Source organism: Euprymna scolopes, chromosome 2 (genome assembly GCF_053919585.1).
Source record: "Euprymna scolopes isolate OS-2025 chromosome 2, ASM5391958v1, whole genome shotgun sequence".
Classification (NCBI taxonomy): domain Eukaryota; kingdom Metazoa; phylum Mollusca; class Cephalopoda; order Sepiida; family Sepiolidae; genus Euprymna; species Euprymna scolopes.
In genome coordinates, this window is record NC_136483.1 from 178,245,206 (window position 1) to 178,267,071 (window position 21,866).

At 34.5% G+C, this 21,866-nt stretch overlaps 1 protein-coding gene across 1 annotated transcript in view; it reads left to right on the plus strand.

Annotated features, from left to right (window-relative positions):
• The first annotated feature begins 1,263 nt into the window (after positions 1-1,263).
• Positions 1,264-21,866, plus strand: part of LOC145299148 (inactive tyrosine-protein kinase transmembrane receptor ROR1-like) — a 1,518,258-nt gene continuing 1,497,655 nt past the window's right edge. The window contains exon 1 of the mRNA XM_080144380.1: positions 1,264-1,374. The gene's annotated coding sequence lies outside the window, so the exon portion shown is untranslated. The remainder of the gene's footprint in view (positions 1,375-21,866) is intronic.

The following is a 21,866-nucleotide window of genomic DNA, read 5'->3' on the forward strand; positions in this document are numbered from 1 at the left end:
GACCAGAGATTGGAGTTCAGCCGAACACCTGCCATGGAAATAACAATAAAACAAAGATAGGCTTGCAACGTCTCTTCTGTGGGAGAGCTCTGGTTACTTTTAGGGCCGAAACTAAACCCTTAGCTGAGCTGTTTCTAATGTGGGGTATTATTACTATAATTGGAATAGTCAAATGAAAATAATTGAAATTGTTTTCAAACTTACTTATCTTATAAGTGTATTTTTCTTCATAGAAATGCTGTGTAAATGTACTAGTTCCTGTCATATTATTTTAATAGTTTAATCATCATCTACATAATAGTTTCTGCCTGTTTCTTTCTGTGTACATTACGTTTAGAAAAATGTCAAACGCAAATTTTGAACGAACTCCTCAAAAAAAAGGACCAATTTCGCGATATTTGAATTTAAAGTCTAATCTGGCAAACTTGAGACAGAGTATGAGTGACCGCCATTTGAATATCGTTATATTTGATCTTTTTTTTATGGTTTCCTCGAAAAAAAAAAGCCAGTTAAACGTTACGTAAAAAAGGAAGCATTCGAAAGTAGCAGGGCAAAAAACACGTGTTTGCCAAGAGATGATGGTCTGAAAGGGTAAATTAAATATGTTACAACGTGATTTTATTATCTATATTTAACTGTGTAGTGCAATAGTAATGTCTGAGTATTAGTACCTATACATTTATCTCCTTTTCATCAGGTCTATATTTAAAATTCAATGGAAATTGTGTTCATAAAAATGTTGATTAACTCGTATTTACTGCATGTTATTGGTTTCGCAAAACTAATTTTTGTGCTATCCAGAAAAATACCAGCTTTATCAAAGCATTAGTTCATGCAATAGGTTCCATATTCCGTGGAATTTCTACGAGTCAGTCTAGTTTATTCATTAATCTTGCCCGTTTCACCAACTTTTTCTTCTTTGCCCCCGCCTCCGCTCGTCTCTCCAACTTTTTCCTCTTTCCTCCCACTCCGTTAGTCTCTCTGACTCGCCCTCCTCCTGATGTTTCTCCCGCTCTTCGACTTTACTCCCTTCACTCGATCTACAGTCTTTCTGAATACTCCACTTCAATCCCAACCCAATTCCCGCAACTTGACGGAATTTATTTCTAAGCCGATAAAACGCATAGAAATTAAACTAACAAGTCTTCCTATCCCACTAACCCACCGTTAACAATAAAAATAAAATAAAGATGACTGCGAACACCCCCCTCCCATGTGTAGAGTATTTCGTTAGTTTTAATCACGTGTTATCAATACATTTTCGTAACAGTCGGGTTAACCTTCGTCTAACGTATAACCGCGTAACCTTAAAGTGCATCATAATTTGGACTTTATTTTAACTAATTCGTGACACGCGGACATCTTCTTCCGGTGGTATGTTATATATAATTTTTTTTAAATTTCATTTGCAAGGGTAATCAGCCTGTTTTTGATTTAAATCCATTTTTATCTTGTATTTTCATGACCCTACCCGCTATTGCAGTATTTAAATCGCACACGACGACAACAGTCGTTACAGCTATGAGATCTTGTTTTTAGTAGTTACCTTCATCGGGAGAAAGATGTGGTACAAATGTAGGGACGCAAGGTCAGCGCACAAAGATGCCTTAGCAAACCTGTTTATGTTCTCGGTTGAGCGTGCCTCAGGCGGGTAGCTATAAACTAACTTCTTTCTAAAGCAAAGAAATCAAGGTCTTCAAGAGTGGATCTCCGAAGCGAGTCGATGCTACAGGCTTTACTAAAGAATAAAAGCACGGGTCTTACAATGACCACGTCTGTCTGATTGATTTCTGCGAACGGATGTTTGATATGCTAGGTGTGAGAGATAAACCCCTGTCCTCATTTTCTTGTTTAAATTCTCTAAAATCTTACGATACAATGAGGATTATTTACTTTCCTGCCTTCTAAAACTGAGTGTAATTTACTATATCTATAAAAGTGAGATATGTGTGCTTGTTTGTGTGATAGCACTTCTCAACCTATATACTCAACATTTTTTATGCACAGACTAAACAATTGGGATATAGGATATTCAGACTTTTATAATTGTTTTTTTATACGGAAAAAATTGTGGCTAGGGATCGAAAATAACATATTGGTACTTGGGGGCGGGGATCATTGAATGTTTATCTATTTGTCAATTGCTTTACGATGGTTGAAAACACTGTAAGATTATGGAAAATCGGTCTAATGGTTATCGTACTGGACTCACTGTCACTTTAGGTTTTTGTTTCGATCTCGGCGCGAGTTTATTTGTTGGTTTTTTTACTAAGAAGTGAACTGTTTAGAAAAAAAAACATAATAATCGCATGCATATATCCGTTTCCTTCGGTTTTGGGGTTTTTTTTTTCACTTCATTTTTTACGGAATTTAATTTTACGTTTAATATCGAGCAACGGCGGGTACGTCTAGTATAAGATATACTTATGATATACAACCCAGATTTCACCCCAAAAGGATATAAAAGATGCAAGAAAATGAACAATAGAATAGTTCAGACACTCACTGGACGCGTTCATGTTATCTGCTTTTTTTTTCTTAAGAGCATACGCCCCTACAAATTTGTTTTCCCGTAATTGGTATTTATTTCTTTACGTACCTGGTCAGAATATTATAGAAAGTCGGTTTATAATCTATCTATTATATCGATAAAAGTGAGAATATGTGTATGAGGACAACTATCAACGTATATACTAGACACGACAATAAAATATTCTCTACTATTTTTTAAAATAGAATGTTAAATTTTCCAAAAGAAAAAAAAAAACACAATTCACCGCCATTTTTTTCTCGATGGATAATAGATTTCATGATTTTTTTTTTAAAGTTTGGAACCAATTATTTTTTTGACTAAATAAGATTTAAGCTAATTCGAAAATATAACACAAGTATCTGAATTTCAAATAATTCCATATTTTTCTCAGTTGTAGCGACATTAAAAAATAAGAAATTTAATGAAAGTTTGGAAGAAACTACGGTAGCCTTTATAGGATTAAATATGTTCATTTGGTCCTGTGAATTATCATGTATCTTTAACGTTTGTTTTGATGATTAATGAAGAATCAACTTTATAAGGGTTTAACTTTTTTCATAAGCGATATATAATATATGTGTGTGTTTGGGTGTTGCCTAAATGACCCCTTGCTGTTAAGCAACGATGAGGTTGGCCAATATCAGATAGGTGACTATTTTAAAAATGCTACGAGCCATATGTGTTGAAAAACAACTCCTGCATCTAGTATCACGCTTGGTCATCTTGAACCTGTCTTAGCATCAGGACCAAGTGTTTCTGAACGAGAGGGTGTGGTAGATGCAAGTCCTCCACACTTTAAACTATGTAAAGCTCAATCACATCAAAAATAAAAAAGGGGATAACAATTGTTTGTAAAGACGAACAACTGTGTGTAGGCCTTATAATCTACCATAGATGAGATAATGATACGTAACAAAAAATTGCCGAAAAAAATATCGTATTTATAGCCAAATGCGCAGTTATTTATCGATTCTTTTCTTTTCTTTTTATATCGATTCTTTAAAGCATTTTCTATTTAAGAGTATATAATTAATATTTGGCTCACTAAAATAAAATTATTAATTTATTTTTCAAAGATTTAAAAGTAGTGTCTTTCGTAAAAATAATGGAAATATATAAATTGTTTTGCTAATCTAGAAGATAATTATCCATATATCTAATGAATTACACACTTCAAAGCACAAAAGATGGAAAATTAAACGCATTCAAAATTCGGATTTTCAACCTGAAAATCTGACACGTGCATAGTTGTTTCTTTGGTTTATATATATATATATATATATATATATATATATATATATATATGTAAAGCTGAACGTGCGTGTGTCTGGTCATGAATAGGCTCCTATATGGTTGACTATTATAGAAAACTGATCACATATGATGATAGATGTATATGTTTGATCTGGCATAATGATGATTCATTCAAATTGTTGGGTCTTCGTACGGGCCTGATCCATAAAGTATGGAATTAAAAAATTGAAAATTAAAAAAAAACGTTTACAAGTGTGTTTGATATAGATGTACATAATAATAATTTGATATTTATGTTTTAACTTAAATAGGGATGGTATAATAAAACTGTGGTGTCTATATTCGCGACTGGCCCCCATAGAAGTGAAATAGACACAGAATTTAATAAAGACTTTTCATATCTATCTGCTTTGATAATTATGTTTCAGTTTGAAGAAATATGGTATAATAAAATCATGGGGGTGTTCGTTCGCGCCTGGCCTCCATAGAAAGGAAATATGTCACAAAGTTTAACAATGTGTTTTAATATAGATTCACAGAATATTGCGATAAGTGTTTCAGTGCGAACAGGTATGGTATAATAAATTATCTATTTCATTTTTACTTTCATCATATTTTGCTTTGGTTTTGATACCCCTTAAATTCGAAGCTTTTATACTATAACCCTTCATTATAAGTTATTCATTATGAATTTTAATACGCTTAAAATAAAATAACAAGGGGACATTTATTTGAGACTTCGTGGAATGTCTGTTAAGATATCAGGCCCTCATCTTTACTTTCGAAAAACGTTGAAAATTGGTTTGCGTTACTAAAACATTATTTTAATATTGCGTAAGCACTGGATCCAGAGTCCGTCCTCTCTGAAACGTCAGTAGTAGTATTTTTCTTCAGGAGTTAAAGTGTCCAGTAGAGCATTGCTTGTTGTACTCTATATTAAGCCTTTCTGTTCTCTTTGATCTCTTGCGATAATGTGGTAGCAGCCGAGGCTGGGGACACAACATGTGTTTGTTTGTGTGTGTGCGTGTACTTTTATGTTTAGTTTTGCGTTCCCATTCATCGATGACGGATAAACGTTGTTTTGTTATGGGTTGTTTTCGGTACTCAATGATTTTAATATTTCGACTGTTTTCACTACTTTTATTGTTTGTTGTATTATCACATTTTTTTATTTATTTACTCACTGTGTTTTCACACAGGTCATCGTCAGTGATTAATCAGTAATATGAACCAGTGGTGTTCACTGGAATCTGAGTCGGAGGAAGTCTCCATAAACGTCGTACTCTCTACTACTTTCGAAAACCTTTGCGAATAGCTTTGTGTTCTTGCAACAGCAGCTTTCTCGTTGGCATTGACCATTTATCTTTAATGGGGAATGTTTGGTAATAAGCATCTCCAAGGTCACAATCTTCTCGACAATCTTCCAAGTGTGGTCTGGACAGTGGTGTCTCTCTTCAGGCTTTTTTCCTCCTCTTTGATTTTTCACAGCTACTTTGTGTGCCATATTAAAGTGGGGGCGCACAATTTATAAAATATCGTATGATTGTTATTATATTGATTTTGTAAGTGCTATACTAAATCTTTCTTTCATATGACTCTCCAAACTGTAATGTGAAATTATTGTCTGGAAATATATACTTGAAAGATGACGTCAACAAATTAAAATTATTTAATACATGACAAATACTGATGAACCTGGTCAGTGATTGTTTGCTCGAAAATAATATTTTCTAGTTTGTATAATTTTAGCAATATATTTTCACCAAGCGTTATAAATACTGACGAGGATTACGTCTTCGATGTTATCTCTTACTTTCCGTTTCTGACAGATTTATTGTTCGTCTTAAATTAAGACCTTTTTTTTTTCTTCGTTATTTTTTTTCCAAGAAACTATAACTCAACATTTATTCAAATACACGTTATAATTGTTTCGGTGCGTATGCGGAGAGGTTGCCGTACAATTTATTTTTATGGTATCTTCAAGTAAAATTCAACTTTTACGATATATTTTTAATTGATATGTGAAAGTGAAGAATAGTTACAAAATACCCCCCATGTTAAGAATGGATTTCTAAATAAAGTTTTTTATTTCAGCGCAGTAACTTCCTAGCATAAGTACATTTTTTCAATGTTATCAATAATTTAGTTGAAATATTTAGTTCATGTATGACACATTATTTCAGAATTATTCTTTCATCTCAAACTTCATCTCAAACAAAGCGAAATTCCAGTAATATTAATGTTCTACTTTGACTAAGTGTTGCTGCAAGCAGGGTCTCTAAGTGGGGATTTGTTCCAATTACAATTAAACTTTTGCATGTTAGGATAATCGGGAAAGCAAGGTTCAGGAAAGTAGAAGGCTTTCCGGTATCCGGAGAATCTCTACAGTGAAGGCGTACTATTTAACTACTTTTTAGTTAAATCGGGGGTATTTCTGTCGATACGGTAATAGTACTAAGAGTTCCTAGGAGCGCATTCTATCAAAACCATTTAAAAACAATAGAACTGAAAATTCATAATTGTGTATCTGGTGGAAGATCGCTTTTCTTAAGTATCGCATGAACGACTCCGATTAAATATCCAAACTAATGAATTCAGTTTCGCCAACACCTGCCATAACTAAAGATAACTTTGATGCGAGGATCAGGCCGAACTTGTTGGTGAAGAAATAAAAATACGATTTGATATTTTCTAAGACATAGGAAAATAATTTGATCAAAGTAAAACGTTAGCTGTATTGTGCCGCATCCGCTTTAATGTACACCATTACTTGATAACATCGAACTTTGATCGTTTCTTTATAATATTTTTCCTAAAATGAAAATAGGCTGTCCATAAAACAGACAATTTATTGGACTAGCCTGGATGTCCGGCGTTGCTCAGGTGTTTGGAGATGTGTGTTGACCAGAAAAAATGAAGATAGCAGGCAGGCTCGAACATGTAATGCGAAAGAGAAAAAGGGCGTGAAAAACAAGTGTCGTCTTTGCTGTTGCATCCATCGCCAAATCCGAAGTGGCGAAGATATAAATTAAGTCTAGTCAATCGAAAAAATGGGATGGCTTACGAAAATCTCGGCGGAAAAGCGACCCCTCCTTGCAGAAAAGTGCCCAGTTAAGGGTTAAAAATTTATGTTTTCAGCCAACTATTCTATATTTGTCGTCCGAAGGGTCGTGCCTCAAAACGATACCGACCTTGTGAAAATCCATTTCCTCTTTTGAAAGTTTTTGGCATGCATATACATACATACATACATTTAAATAGACAGGTGAGATTTATATAATAGATTACAGGCTTGACAAAATGTATTACACATATTCTGATTGTTTCAACAGCGATTATGCAAAATTATATCCCCATGAATATAAAGACGTCACTTCCGCTTTTATATGTGTTATATTCCATCAGCACGGCTCTTGTTTGATGATTATTTTGTGTTGACTCTTTACATCCCTAAATAAGCAATTATTAGTTAATATGTGCACTGGTTAACTTGAATATTGCGCACAACCACTGAAGTTAACATGGTGTATGCCTAATTATTATATACAAAATATCACTAGAAAATAAGATAATGATAGTAAAAAAAAATAATTCCAGCATTTTGTAAAGTCTAATCTCTAAAGAAACTCACTAACGCAGTTTAATAATTTACTATCGTGATTTTATCGATTGCCGGAATGATCCTTCTGTGTTGCTCTTCAGCATCGCCATTATGATTCTCTTGTTAGGGTCCTACGTTATCAAAATAGTTTTCCCCTTGATGATTTCTTTAAACTTATAGAAAAATGTCACACTGGACAGCGTCGGGTTAAGAGAGAGGTTACGAGTCATATCTAATCTGCTATAAATCTGTTATCAGCAGACGAAACTTAAAGGTAAACATTGTCACTTGCCCGAGAGCTTAATTCATTTAGAGAAAAAGCAATACATTTGTCGATCGCACAAGATTGGAAAGTGAATATCTTTGCTGGAGTAGTTAATTCTAGGTCTCTATTCTGACACACGTCAGCTCCCTCCCCAGAGAAGAATGGATTATCTATTAAACCGTCCGTCCTGCTCAACGTCCAAATTTCAACTCCAATTCTCTTCTCAGCTAACTAGAACGACATAATATACACGCAGTTCCATCAGCTGACCATATACTTCCGGTAAACATGTCTATGATTTTATCACACCTTGACAGTTTTATCGACAGTCTTCATATCCATCCTTTTTTATCACTCCAGTTAGATAAATAGATAGAGATGGATAAATACAGAAATAGATAGATAACTAGACCGATAGATATATTACTAATACACATAAACAGATTGATCGATAGACAGATTAATAACTAACAAATACTTCGTTGTGTTCGACCTACAACATAACACATTTACACCGATGGAAGGCGACGATTCCACTTACCAGAGAGCTAAACCAAGTAGAGCATACATGATAATCTCTCTCTCTCTCTCTCTCTCTCTATATATATATATAGAGAGAGAGAGAGAGAAAGGTGTGTAAAAGGGGGTATCAGTGCGCATGTCCGTAAAATCATAAACTAGACAGGTACCTAATTGAGTGTTTGTGTGCAAGCATATAAAAATAAAATAAAAACAACACTGAGAAACTCTCGAACGCCTTTTTCTCCACACATGAATTTTTAGCGTGAACACTAAACACTTTTTCTCGCCCGTCCAACTACAGGCCCCTACACACGCGCACCTCATTTCTTTCCCACCTGCCTCTCCACCAAAAAGAAAGAAACACAAACAACAGCAACAATGATAATAAAAACTATCCAGTCTCATTTCACAGCCGGTTAGTTAACAACGCTTAAGGATCGTGCTGTATCAGAAGAAAAAAAGAAAAAGCCAAGACTTTATCATACGAAGCCACGTAACCATTTGTAAACGGGCAGAATTCCACGTCTGAAACCGACTGTGAGAGCGCCGGTAATATAGTCCGAGGGCTACGCCGGCTTTTTCTTCTAATGGCGGCGAAGAGAAAGATGGTAAGAGATAGATATGACTTTTATTTTGTTTGTTTTATTTTGTTTTCCTTTAAAGAAAGGAATGAGGATTATTACGCCACTGCCCGACGTAATGACACTGCCACTGCTCGGAGATAGGGAAAGGGAAAGCCACGACCAGCACCCACACACGACAAAGAACTCGATAGGCATTCTTGTAGGTTTCTGACTTTTGAACTCTTGGAAGATATTTCGCTTCACGCTCGGTTTGTTTTCACAGATCTGGGTAAAGCGTTTGAGTGTATCATTGCGTAAGGGCTTACAGATACAGTCGTACCAGAAACACTTAAAGTCTCCGTTTCATGAGGAGGAAGTGAGGTTTCTGTTATCATTTTCTGGTGGTGATAATTATTATGTATATCTTCTGGGAGGGGGTATATTAGTTCTGTTCTTTGGTTTCCAAAGAGATTTTGTGGTTTTCTAACAAAGTAGTCACCTGTCCCTGTTTATTATAGATATAATGTAATGCTGTTTTTTTTTTTTTTTTTTAGTAATGAAATAGGATCTTCATAATTTCAGCTCTAGTTTAGTAGTCCAATTTGTGGGGATGTTTGCTCGGTTCAATGGATACGATTATCTGCTGTGTAACCTGATATTGTTCTTAGTTTTCCTCGACTCCTTTCATGTTTTTGATAATTTACACATTAATATTGCAGGAAAAAAAAACTATGAAGTCATAATTTCCGGCAGTTAAGTAGAAAAAATTATTTTATTCAGTCTCTACTCATGAGTTTTGTGTAAGTTTAGATATTAATGAAGTTATTTGTTTGTCGTGCGTACGATGTTTTTGAACGGAAAAACCTACCTTAACGCTGATTGAGAATAATGTATCCCTACTACTGTAATGCCCTCAGATAAAAAAACACTTTGTATATATTAAAAAAAAAAAATAATTGGCGAGGACGTGTTTTCCCATTGCAAGCTATATCAGCATAAATGATCCAAAGATGAGACAACGGAAAACGGGCAACATCTTTAGCTTCAATTTCAGAAATTCGCGTTTCTTATTTTGCTCGGGAAATTGACGCGCTTTTATGATGAAACAAAACCCCTAGCTATGCTACGATTTTATACAATCCATACATGGCATGCATTAAGAAATCAGATATTTTCAAAGCCTATAGGGTACTCGACGATGAGTTAAACAATGTAAGGTTTGACAACAGTGTTTGTGATTGGTAAATATAAGAGTATTTAATAGAACTCTTACGCAATAAGTTCACGTTGAATTTGACGACCAAGGTTGTGGTTTGTATTTCACATGCGGATATTGCTTGGAAACAAACTTTGCTCATGGAAATTCCGTTTATCCCTATATAAAGAGGGAGAACTTTAATTAGTTGTACTGGTTTTAGGTAGACGGGTGTTTTTACCTGCAGAGAAATGCAGATTATAACTCAGTCGAGCATTAACCATGAAAATATCGATTGAAGGGGGAAAGACTTTGAACTTCTGTTGTTAAATAACAATGACAACACTTCGAGTAGATTTTGAAATTGATTTTGCATTTTGTCAAAGCAGCAATGTCTATTGTGAAAGTCACATCTCTAGATGTGATGCCATTTGCAAACTTCTCACATCATTGACCCCTTGGCTTTATGTATTTCTCCATTTAGCCTTTACCTTGCAAAACATTAATAACCATCATAAATTTACAAGAAGTTTTTTATTGCTTAGGTTTTATTTTCCAAGTTTTGTAATAACGTTAGTATAATACATTCGTATCAAAAAAGTAAAGAAAATAAAATATTTTCTAAATAGAAAACCATAAAGTTAATTTATATAACGTTTCTTGCACATGACACAATCTGAATAGAAATAATTATCTTCAAATTATCAAGTACTTAAATTATTTACCAGAATATATATAATCATGTCATGTCGTTTCTTATCGTTGAGCACTTTCAGTTGAATGAAGTCGGTCAATTTAGCTCTTACGCGTAGATCATCATATAATGATCATATAATGATTAGATCACTCTGGCTGACGTTAAAAAGAATTTAAAACATATGTAAAATTCAACAGCATTTCTTGCGGTTAACGGTAGTCGAGTGGATTAGGTCCTTGCTAATGAAGCAAGGGATGACTTCTGTCGCCGGGTTCGAATCTATCTATTGGTGTTAATCGTGATACCCTGCACTCATGATTCCCGAAAGGATGAAATACTGGTGTATGTAGGTATTTAATAATTATTATAGTATATATATATAATATATATATACATATATATATATAGTGGTTGAAAACAACGGATTTTGTTTTTAAGAGATAGAGAATTATGTTAGAAGCGAGATATTTTTTATAGTGTTAGAAATGGTCTAAACTTTTTGACAGCTGCATACATAATTAAGGCTTCCGTTACGGTCTTTAGCAATCAGTTACAAACACTTTTAAACGTCCGAGGCTTTTATGAGGAAAGATCTTTTTATTTCAATCGTCATAAAGTGCAGATGGGAGGCTTGGTAGTAAAAAAAATTAAGCTTGGTTGTAGGCGTATAAAAAGTAACTAGTGTCCATTTGCTTAAGTCATATAGAAAAAAATATTATGGTGTTTATCAGCACAGCTTTTCTAAGTGTTGTCATAGTTTCTTCACCCGCATAACCAGATGAGATTAGAATGTGATTTAAGAGACCATTGAAAGTAAGATGGTGTGATCCAGAATTGATCCTTGGGGCACATTTCATTGACAAAACGTTCGTAAGATTTCTGAGCATCAAAGTCTACTAGCAGAAGTTGTGAGTTCTTGATATTTCATAGCAAACTTATTTTGAAGCAAACTTTTGTGCCAAACTTTATCAAACGTATTTGACATATCAAAAACTACGTATTCTAAATTGCAATTTGTCGTCAATCGTGTGATATTTCAGTTAACACATAAGTGTCAAGTGGTTGATGGACGAAATCCAAATTTCATGTAACTCTGTACATTGTGTATCATGCGATGGTATTACAACTTATCAAACATAAAACCAATTTATAACACATAGAAGACTTTCTGCTCTATACTTAGATGCAGAATATCTGTCCATTTGGTAGACTGATAATATTTGTGTATGTGATGAGATGAATACCTCATTTAATCTATATAATTATTGTAATAGAAGAATGCGAGCATGAAAAGTAACATGGTTAAACTTAAACATGGAAAAGTAAAGGACTAGTTATAAAAACTGGAAAAGAAAAGAATATATTCTAGTAAAAAGTTTAATAAATTGATAACTTAAAGTATTGTCGCATTAAGCATTGATTATATAATGCTATAAATTGAATTTTAAAAAATCTTAATGCTGCAATATTTTAAGTTATAAATTTATTATATATTTTTTTATTTTTTATGCTTAACCATATTACTTTTCATGCTCGCATTCTTATATTGTAATCCAGGATTTTTGCAGTTTTACAATAAATTCACTTGTTCTTTGTTTAATTCCAGTCTGATTTTTTGCCTCCATAAACACATATATAATAACAATGTGCGGCACTCGTCTGCTTTCAATAAAATAGCCCACAATTATCTCTCTTTCATGCTTTCATTCTATCTCTTCCACGGGTTACTTCTCTTTTCGCGATAGTAGTCGCTAAAGCGACGTGGTTGCTGTGGAAACCAGTCATAAAAAGCGTCGCTCACGGCCTTACATATTTTTACGATTTTGAACACTAGAAAATTCATCATAACTTTTGTTTTACAGAACGAAAATTAAATTTTCTTTTCATGATACAGCTGAGAAGGTGATCTATAAACTCATAATTGTTTGAAATTTGGTCAAAAAATGAGTGAGCGGTGAAGCTTTAAACCAGTTCTAAATAACTAAAACTGCTACTTAACCATATATTCAAACCCGGCAGTGTTTGACTGATAAAATATTGTGGATCTTGCTTGCATCTTATCTTCGATAATTGGGCGATTCCATATTTAAAAAGGGATGAGAAGTGAATGTGTGTATACAAAGAAAATAATAGAGACACGTGGAAACAGTTTATTTCAATAAAAATATATTTTATAGAACAAAATCCAAAATAGTCACAAATTTAATAATTTATACTTGGTTGACATTTCTTATGCTATTTTTAATGCTAGGACGACTCTTATTGGCATCGAATTTCTTGCCATATCTGACGCAATAATGCTAAAAGTTAAGGCTATGAAGGTGACTTCCATTTCTTTTTGCGAAGGTTCCAGCCTAATATGCCCCGAAGGTTTTCAATTGGGTTCAGATCCAGATCCTCAATCAATGTCATGTCGCCCGAGACGTCTTCTATATATAGGGAGTAAAATTGGCTTATTTTAACACTTGAGAAAATTAGGTGTCCTTAATCTAACATTGCAACATATTTAGCAGAATTAAGCTTTCACTCCATCAGGTCTGAGCGACTATCACTCCAAATTGAACCCATACCATAACTTGGAAACCCCCATTTTTTTCACCGATGGCTGCAGTTTTTTTTTTTTTTTTTTTTTTTAGTAAAACTCGTGTTGAGGGAGCCTCCATAGGGTTACCATTATATTGTCAGGAAATAATGCAAATCTTGACTCATCAGAGAAAATGGCATTGGTCAAAGGGTCATGTGCCTTTCCACCACCTTGCATCTCTACCATAGCATCCCAGCTTGTGAAGACACCCGACAGCTACTCTGGGAGCAATACCAGCTTGTATTGCAATGTCAGAGGTTTTGCACCCAGAATTCTCTTCAACATTTCTGCAGTTTTTCTTTTAGTCAAACTCTTGACTCATCAGAGAAAATGACATTGGTCCAAAGGGTCATGTGTCTTTCCACCATCTTGCATCTCTACCATAGTATCCCATCTTGTGAAGACACCCGACAGCTACTCTGAGGGCCACACCAGCTTGTATTGCAATGTCAGAATTCTCTTCAACATTTCTTTTCACAAGATGCCATATTTTTCCAAAATCTTCAAATACTCAAAGATTGGGATCTCCTCCCCCCCCCGTATATAATTTTAGAGAATATCAAGGGCGAAATCTATTTTGCTAACTTTATGGACGTGTATATTTTTAAATATTTTCGGAGTATAGAATTCGCTCCTGAATTATTAAACCACAATTAAAAATTTTAGCTAAATAACGGTGAGACGTAACCGCGTTTGATGTGGACTATATTTAGGTTTGGATCTGTTAGTATGTCCTTACGCGGTAGTTTTGGTCGCGCAGATCTAGGTAGTTTTAGAATATCACTAGCAGGCTGTTTGGCCGTAAAATACGCATATTTATTATTTCAATAAATGCAGTTTTGTTAGTCGTTTTTATGGAGCCAATTGTCTACTATATATTGGATAATAACCAACAATGATTTCAAAACTGATAAAATAATTTTGGATGTTATCGTGAAAATCGACACCAGAACGTTTAGCACTCTAGCCTTAGTTGTTACCTATCTCTCCAGCGTCGTTATTATCTAAGTTCTTGACAAATGGATACGAAAGGTAATAACATAAACGTCTTTGAGCTATGAATGTTCAGTTTTGCGCATGTGCAAAAGTAACAGCAAAAGTAATGTTTTATTCGACTTGGCCTACCAAGGTCAACATTGTTTTGAATTTTGACATTTTAGCAGCAACTTTTGCCATCTAATAAGTAGACCATAAAATTACTAATTAATTAATGAACACGCGTTTATTTCTAGGAGTATGGACATTAGTTTACTTTCATGTAGTCGCTCGCCTATCGAGGATTATTATAGATCTTATGTATATAATACATTATACATTTATTATACAGTTTATATTACGAGGTCAGCTTTAATTAGTTTTAAATAGAAAACGAAGGCGTTTAATATCAATGTATGAGAGAAAGGAAAACACTCCACTTTGTAGGTATATAGATTACGTAAGGCCGCGAAATACGTAACCCCTGGGATTTCTGTTTATTTCCTAAACGGAAAGCGAGATTTCTGTTTTCCTTTTCTGATGATAATAATGATATGTCTATCTTGTGTGGGGGGTTTGTTCTGTTTTAGTTAGCACGTGAATACTTCTTTAAAAAAAAGAAAAAAAAGATGGTCAGGTGTCTGATTTCTGATTAAGAGATACATGATTTTTCTGTATGTAAATAGCACCTTTCTGTTTACCACCTAATCCTGGATAAAAGTAATGTAATGGAAGGTGGAAATTTTAAATCTAGCGTATAAGAGGCGTACGCTGTCTCATTCGGTAAAATGCCTAACATCACTATCATTTCCGGGCAGGACCACCACAGGTTTTAGCAATAAACTAACCCAATATGATGGAGAGAAAGTAAGATTTTAAAGTTAGTACTCCAAAACCGGAACTGGATCTTTGTAATCCATGCCTTGGCTTAGAAACTCCTAAATTTATGAGAGGAGTATGCGAGATGCAATGCGACTATTGCAAGTTATACAACTGGATATAGTGTGTTCAAATTAGTTAATATTCCTTGCTAATACATGCATTAATATTGTAAGAAATGTTATAACCAAACCCCCAAAAGATACGTTGTATAAGAGACAAGGCAACCTATATTATATTGGAGAACGATTTATTTTTGGGATTGGTAGATTATCATGCATTTTATAATGAAGAGCAATGTATATTAATGTCTCCCTCTCTTTCTTTCTTTCTCTCACTCTCTCGCACACACGTGCATGTGTATGTATATATATATATATATATATATATATATATATATATTACATAAGAACACACACACACATATATATATACGCACATACGTCTACACACAAATATATACATTTACACACACGGATATACGTACGCACACGCATAAACAGGCATACATGTACATGCACGCACACGAATATTTACGCACACATCTACACACAGTCGCATATATCTACGTACACGCACAAATCTACGCGCATGCATATATCTACGCACACATCTACATATCACACACACACACACACACACACACACACACACACACACACACACACATATGCACACGCACATAGATCCGTCCAGTCATGGGATAAGCAAGAATCCATTTAAAGTATGTAGTGAACGCCAATAGCAAATCAGACGAATATTTAACTTAATTTCACAATGAGACATTGTTTTATTTTTCTGCTTCATTAACTAATTAACTAATCCATTCGTGTTTTCTGTTAAAATTTCCAGCGTTCGTTGTTTTCTTCCAACTCTATTAAGGCGTTATATATATATATATATATATATATATATGTGTGTGTGTGTGTGTGTTAGTGCAAATACTAGTAAGCGTAATTTGCATTATCGATCTGTCAGTAACTCAGCCGATAACAATGCTGGAGAGAAATAACGACTAAATTTAGAGCGCTAAGTGGTCTGGTTTCAATTCTAGCGGATGGCACCGAAGACATGACTTTCTGAAGCTACAGGTTTAATCTAATTTATCATCAAAATAAAACGGAACTTCATCAGATGGTGAGGTTCTAATTTGAGAATTTAAAGATTTTAATTTGATTGTTTCACCCATGTCAATCCCGTGTCCTCAATGGACGGTAAAAACAAGCCAGACTTCACAACACAGGCGTGTAACTATACTATGGACCATTAGATGCATGTAGCCACGAAATGCAGACTCTTTGTGAAAACCATTTAAGACAGCTGAACAAATTATATTTTAAAAATATAAACCGTTTTTTTGCAGTTTCACAAAAGAAGGAAACACGTAGGTCTCAATTGGTTATGTTGTTGGTCATTTCATGTTTCTTCACGGAGCTGAGCAGTTAAGATAGAACTTTTGGAGAAAGGAAAGGTATGAAGCATATATTACTGTTCTTATAAAAAATGATACCTTTATCTAAATATGAATTGTAATATATACCCGTGTGATAACTCTGATATAACATGGCTCAGTTTATGCGTCATTATCATATCCCCTGGCTAAACTGCAATGCATCCAATTTATACGTTTATAACGGATGGTATAAGAACAATATCTCGAACCCTGACGATGTAATATAATTGTTTGATGTCTGTAATCCACTATACAATATGACTGTTTTGGTGTCGTTATAAGGACAATATCTCAAACCTCACTATACAACATATGACTGTTTTGGTTCTCGGTAATATTCTACAAGTTGAGTATTTAATCTTCTAGACGGACGATACTAGTAATAATCACGCATTCAAAAAATGTATGCCTCACATAGGACTGTTTGTTCTATAACGATATGCAGAATATCTGTTCAGTTTTAAATTATTAATAGGCTGACAATATAATCAGAGAAGGGATTTCTATTAATTTATTTATTACGGACTATTATTCTCATATTTATTAGTCATTGTTTCACGACGTTTCGGCCAACTATTCCTCTGGCCTTCGTGAAGTGGTAACCGCGACGGATAGGAACTCCGAATCTCCTATCTGCATTCTCAGCAATCACTGCCATCCGTAGTCGTTGTCCTCTCACCACGTTTGGCAAAGTAAGCCTCTGGACGGCTTTGGGTAGGATTGAAACCACTATCTTCAGACAATGCTCATCTGGAACCGTAGAGTATCTATCAACTTCGTCACGGGCTCCGAAGCGGTTTCAATCCTACCCAAAGCCGGCCAGAGGCTTACTTTGCCAAAACGTGATGAGACAGATGGCGGTGATTGCTGAGAATGCAGTTAGGAGATTCGAAGTTCCTATCCGTCGCGGTTACCAGCTGACGAAGGCCAGAGGAATAGTCGGCCGAAACGTCGTGAAATTACAACTAATAAAGATGAGACTAATAGTCCGCAACAAATAAATTAATATAAATAATACTCATCTCAATGAATTCCAATTAAAATAATATATAAGGGATTTATAGATATTCCATAGCTACCTAATTATCTTCAGCAGGCTAAATTTGTACTGTATTGCTATATGTGCTAAACGGATGTTTTTTATATTTTGTGTCGAAGCGAGTAAGCAAGAAAAGCCATATTGACTTTTAATTAAAAATTACTTACGATTTCTACCTTGTTTTACGGTGGGAATCAGAGGAATCAACTGTTTAGAATTTACTGAAGGGTACTGTTCGAAATGCCGTATGCATTCACGAGTTCGACATGACTCTTTAAGACCGACGATTAGATTAACCGAAATATCAGAAGAATATCCAATAGGAAAATATGGCAAATAGTTTTTATTTTAAAAGAATTCGAAAAAACAAACCAGAAAATACTTGTATTATTTTTGAGTCAGTTATGATATGAAGAATTACTTCAAAATTCCAAAGATCCTCACACAAATGTCAAATGAATAATTTATCAGTTGGATTGCAAATATAGCTTAAATTAATCGGACTTGTTGTCGCCATCTTTTAATGATAGATACCAAGGCTTCTACGATGCAAGCCTTGGATAAACAAAGAAAAATAATAGGCGCCAATCTAGTACTTGGTCTGATTCCCCATCGAGAAAGGCAAATATGTTTTATTTTTTGTGTAATCCGAAAATCTTGCTATTATAAATATAATATCCTTAAATTGGAATTACTTTAAATGTCATTAATCAAAGTCGCAACGTTTGTCAGGAATCAATTTACTAAGTCGTGTGTTCCGAAGAATGTAAATTGTCAAAAGCGATTGTTGTCCGAATTAGTTATTTAATGTATGTTTTGTGTCTGATATTTAAAAATCCGTTAAAAATGCCAATGTCGCGAAAGGAAAGTGCACAGTTACTGTAGTGGTCCTATGTGCCATAATGGCCATCTACAATAGTATGCTGAATCTTATGGCAACAAATGTGGTTCTAAACGCCTTGGATATCATTACAAGTTTGTATTATGCTCCTAGTGCCACACACGTGCTGATTTATTACTTTGTCAGTTGTTTCACGTTCAAGCTGGTCTATAACATCCACAAAACCTTTGGGTGTTATTTAATTTTTTTTTTTTTTTTTTTTTTTACTCTTGTTCACCCCTTACAAATCATATCGCCACTTGGACGTAGTGGGGCTACTATTTGGAGTAATGTCTAGTAAAGATTAACAAGATATTTGTTTATGTTACATTAAAACCTCTCTGCATATCAGTACAGCCATTGAAGCATGCAGCAGGAAGGGAATTCCAAAGTCTTGCTGTTTGATGGAAGAAACTATTAGAATAAAAAATTTTCTAGCATTTAGGCACAACAAAAGTTAAGTGGTGATATCTTATTGCTAAGCGAGTTTCTTGGGGATATGTACGTCGGGAGGGTACAAGTGAAACAAGTTCACCAGAAAACACTCCATTAAAATATTTGATGCAACATTGCGGCGATGAGACTGAGGCTATCATTGACACAACTTTGATGGAGACTTAAGTAACTGCCAGTCTGCAGTTTTTCCTGCCAATGTCTTGGTAAGTTTTATCTTAATCCTTGCGAATGCGTTCTCCTGTTGCTAACAACTACAGTTATGCGGAATAAATGTTCTCGTACAAAATTAAGATATTCTCGTTAGTAAATTTATACTTTATTATAACATGGTGGATTCATCAATTTACTATAATATAAGATAGGCATAGAACATCATTTACCGTTCAGTTTTATGCAGTTGCCATTTCCCCACCTCCGATTTATGTCCTACTAAAACATCTTACATATCGTAACCAATACACGGGTCTACACGTGATTCGACGCTCATATTACATCTCCATAATCTAGAATGAAATTGCAATAGTGATTTGTTTTGATAACTCAACCCTACATTTTTAGGTATGATACTTTTCTCAATAAATGACTAGGAACATACAACCACAAAAGGATTTTAAAGAAATGATAGTGTTAGTCGCCGTCTTATACAAGACATGGTGTCAATTTTTTATAATATCAGATTTACAGGAAAGTTCTTCCGCTTTTTAACTTTTAAATTCAGGTTTACTTATCTTTGCTCAAACAAATTTATTGATCGAAATAAGCACCATAAGAATAACCATAGTTTTGCCAACGCAAAACAAGTGTATCTATGCTAGTAACGTAAAAATCTTGTGTTCTGGTGGCGATGAAGTGGATGAAGACATTTTGATATCGCTTAAGTTTTCGAAGCATTTCTCTCAGTTGTCAAGATGCGTTAAAAAGTGGTAGTCGGTAAGTAAGAAGTCTGGAGAGTATGGCGAATGATGCAAAGTTTGATGGCCCAATTCTTTCAACATCAGCTGGGCCGTTTAGCAACGTCTGGTCGGGCATTGTCATGGAGGAGAATTGGATCTTTTCTGTTGACTAATACTGGGTGTTATTGTCGAAGTTTCTTATGCATGCCATCCATTTGTTTTACCGTACTTCTCTGCCGTAATGGTTTCACATGCATTAAAAAATTGCAATTGATGATATCGGTTGCAGACCACCAAACAGTCAGCATGATCTCATTCTAGTACAAGTCTGACTTCAGAATTCTCCTGGAACTTCGTCGGCGTCTAACCACTGAGCTGAAGGTTTAGTTCGTAGGGATTTACGCATTCCCTTAATTGTTATTATTATTATTATTATTATTATTATTATTATTATTATTATTATTCAAACAGTGCCTGCATGTTATCGCCCCAAACCACCTCTAATCATCAGTGAAAGCCAGATTTTACTATCGGTCACTGCCGCCAGTGTCAGCAATTGTTAAGGGACAGCAGTGGCCACCACCAACCACAACCGTGCTTTACTTTTTTAGCAAGAGAAGGGGGCAGTAACCGGCCAACACCGGTTTACAGGTTATGCTAGTTATATATATAAAGTAAAGATATTATAACGAAAGCTTATTGAAAATACATCATTTGAAATCCAATACACAAATTCCGCAAAAACTTTTACATTTACCTCATAGATACCTTCGTTGACTTTTGGATGTTTCCAAATTCAGGCTTATCTCTTGCGTTAACACTTGAACTATTAAACCTTGAAAAATTATGGATGTTATTGATTACAATACGTAATTTCTATCTATCCGATAAGATCTAATTCAGTATGCCGTAAAACAAAATCAATTGATTTAGCTTCAATGTCGTTAATAAAAGGAATGAACCCATATTCTACTGATATCGGGGAAAATAACAACTTATGTTTCATGAATAGTTTACACTGGATATTGTTTCATTATTAAATGACTACCCAGCGTTTTATGTGGATAAATAAATTACATGGTGTAAGGATTAAAGATCTTGAATGCTTTGTGAAGCAGGTGTTGCGAAATCCCAACCACATATCTCTTGAACTTGCATTGATAATCATCATATATTGTGGATCCGAAGACACTATTGTTGGTATGGATTTTACAGCGTTTTTTTTTTCTAGTAAGAATTCTTTATTGAAATACTTCAGGTACTTATGATAGGAATCCTGCGAAGTTTGTCAACATCATAAGTGAAGGGTTTTTTTTTTTTTTTTTTTTTTTTAGTTTTTTTTTTTTTGTAGATCTAATTAGATTCAAACATGGGACACCAGATTGTATGTCAGTGTCGTAAACAGTTGGAAATGATGGGTTCAATAGAAAGAAAAAATGCAGGATTACTGGATAGCATGTTGGTATCGGCTAAGAACGACTAGTTATTTCAGGTCGTATTCGACACTAGTTGCAGCAGGAAAGCCTAGGAGTCAGTTGTACTCTATAATTTGAGCCATAGACGAAGGTGCTGTAAATAAATTTATACCTTTTCTAGAGTATTTGTAAAACTAACGCAGTAGGCAGAAAGGAATGCGAGGCTTTTAAGCTGTTCATATTCTGCGCTTGTAATAACTAGGGCTATGACAAAAAAATATTATTTTCATTGTTTTCACTCGAGTATATATCTGACACAGTTAATCAACCGAGCATCACATCACTTTATATAAAAGCATATAAGGTATTAATAGATATACACTTGAGAATCAAAACAATGACAAGAATATACTGTTGTTCTATCCTGGTAATAACACATATAACTAAGAATTCTATTCAGTAGTAACATCGGTATTTATTTAAACGGATATTTCTGCTCAATACTAAAATGCGTACGAGCAAATTTTGTGAACTGGACGTATGTAAGCGACCGTTTGGGTTTGCCCGGAACCTGAGGAAAACCGCAAGAATATGGAGAGCACTGAACGAGTTATTCTTACTACTCTTCTTAGTGATATTTACAAAAATAAACACTTATTTCA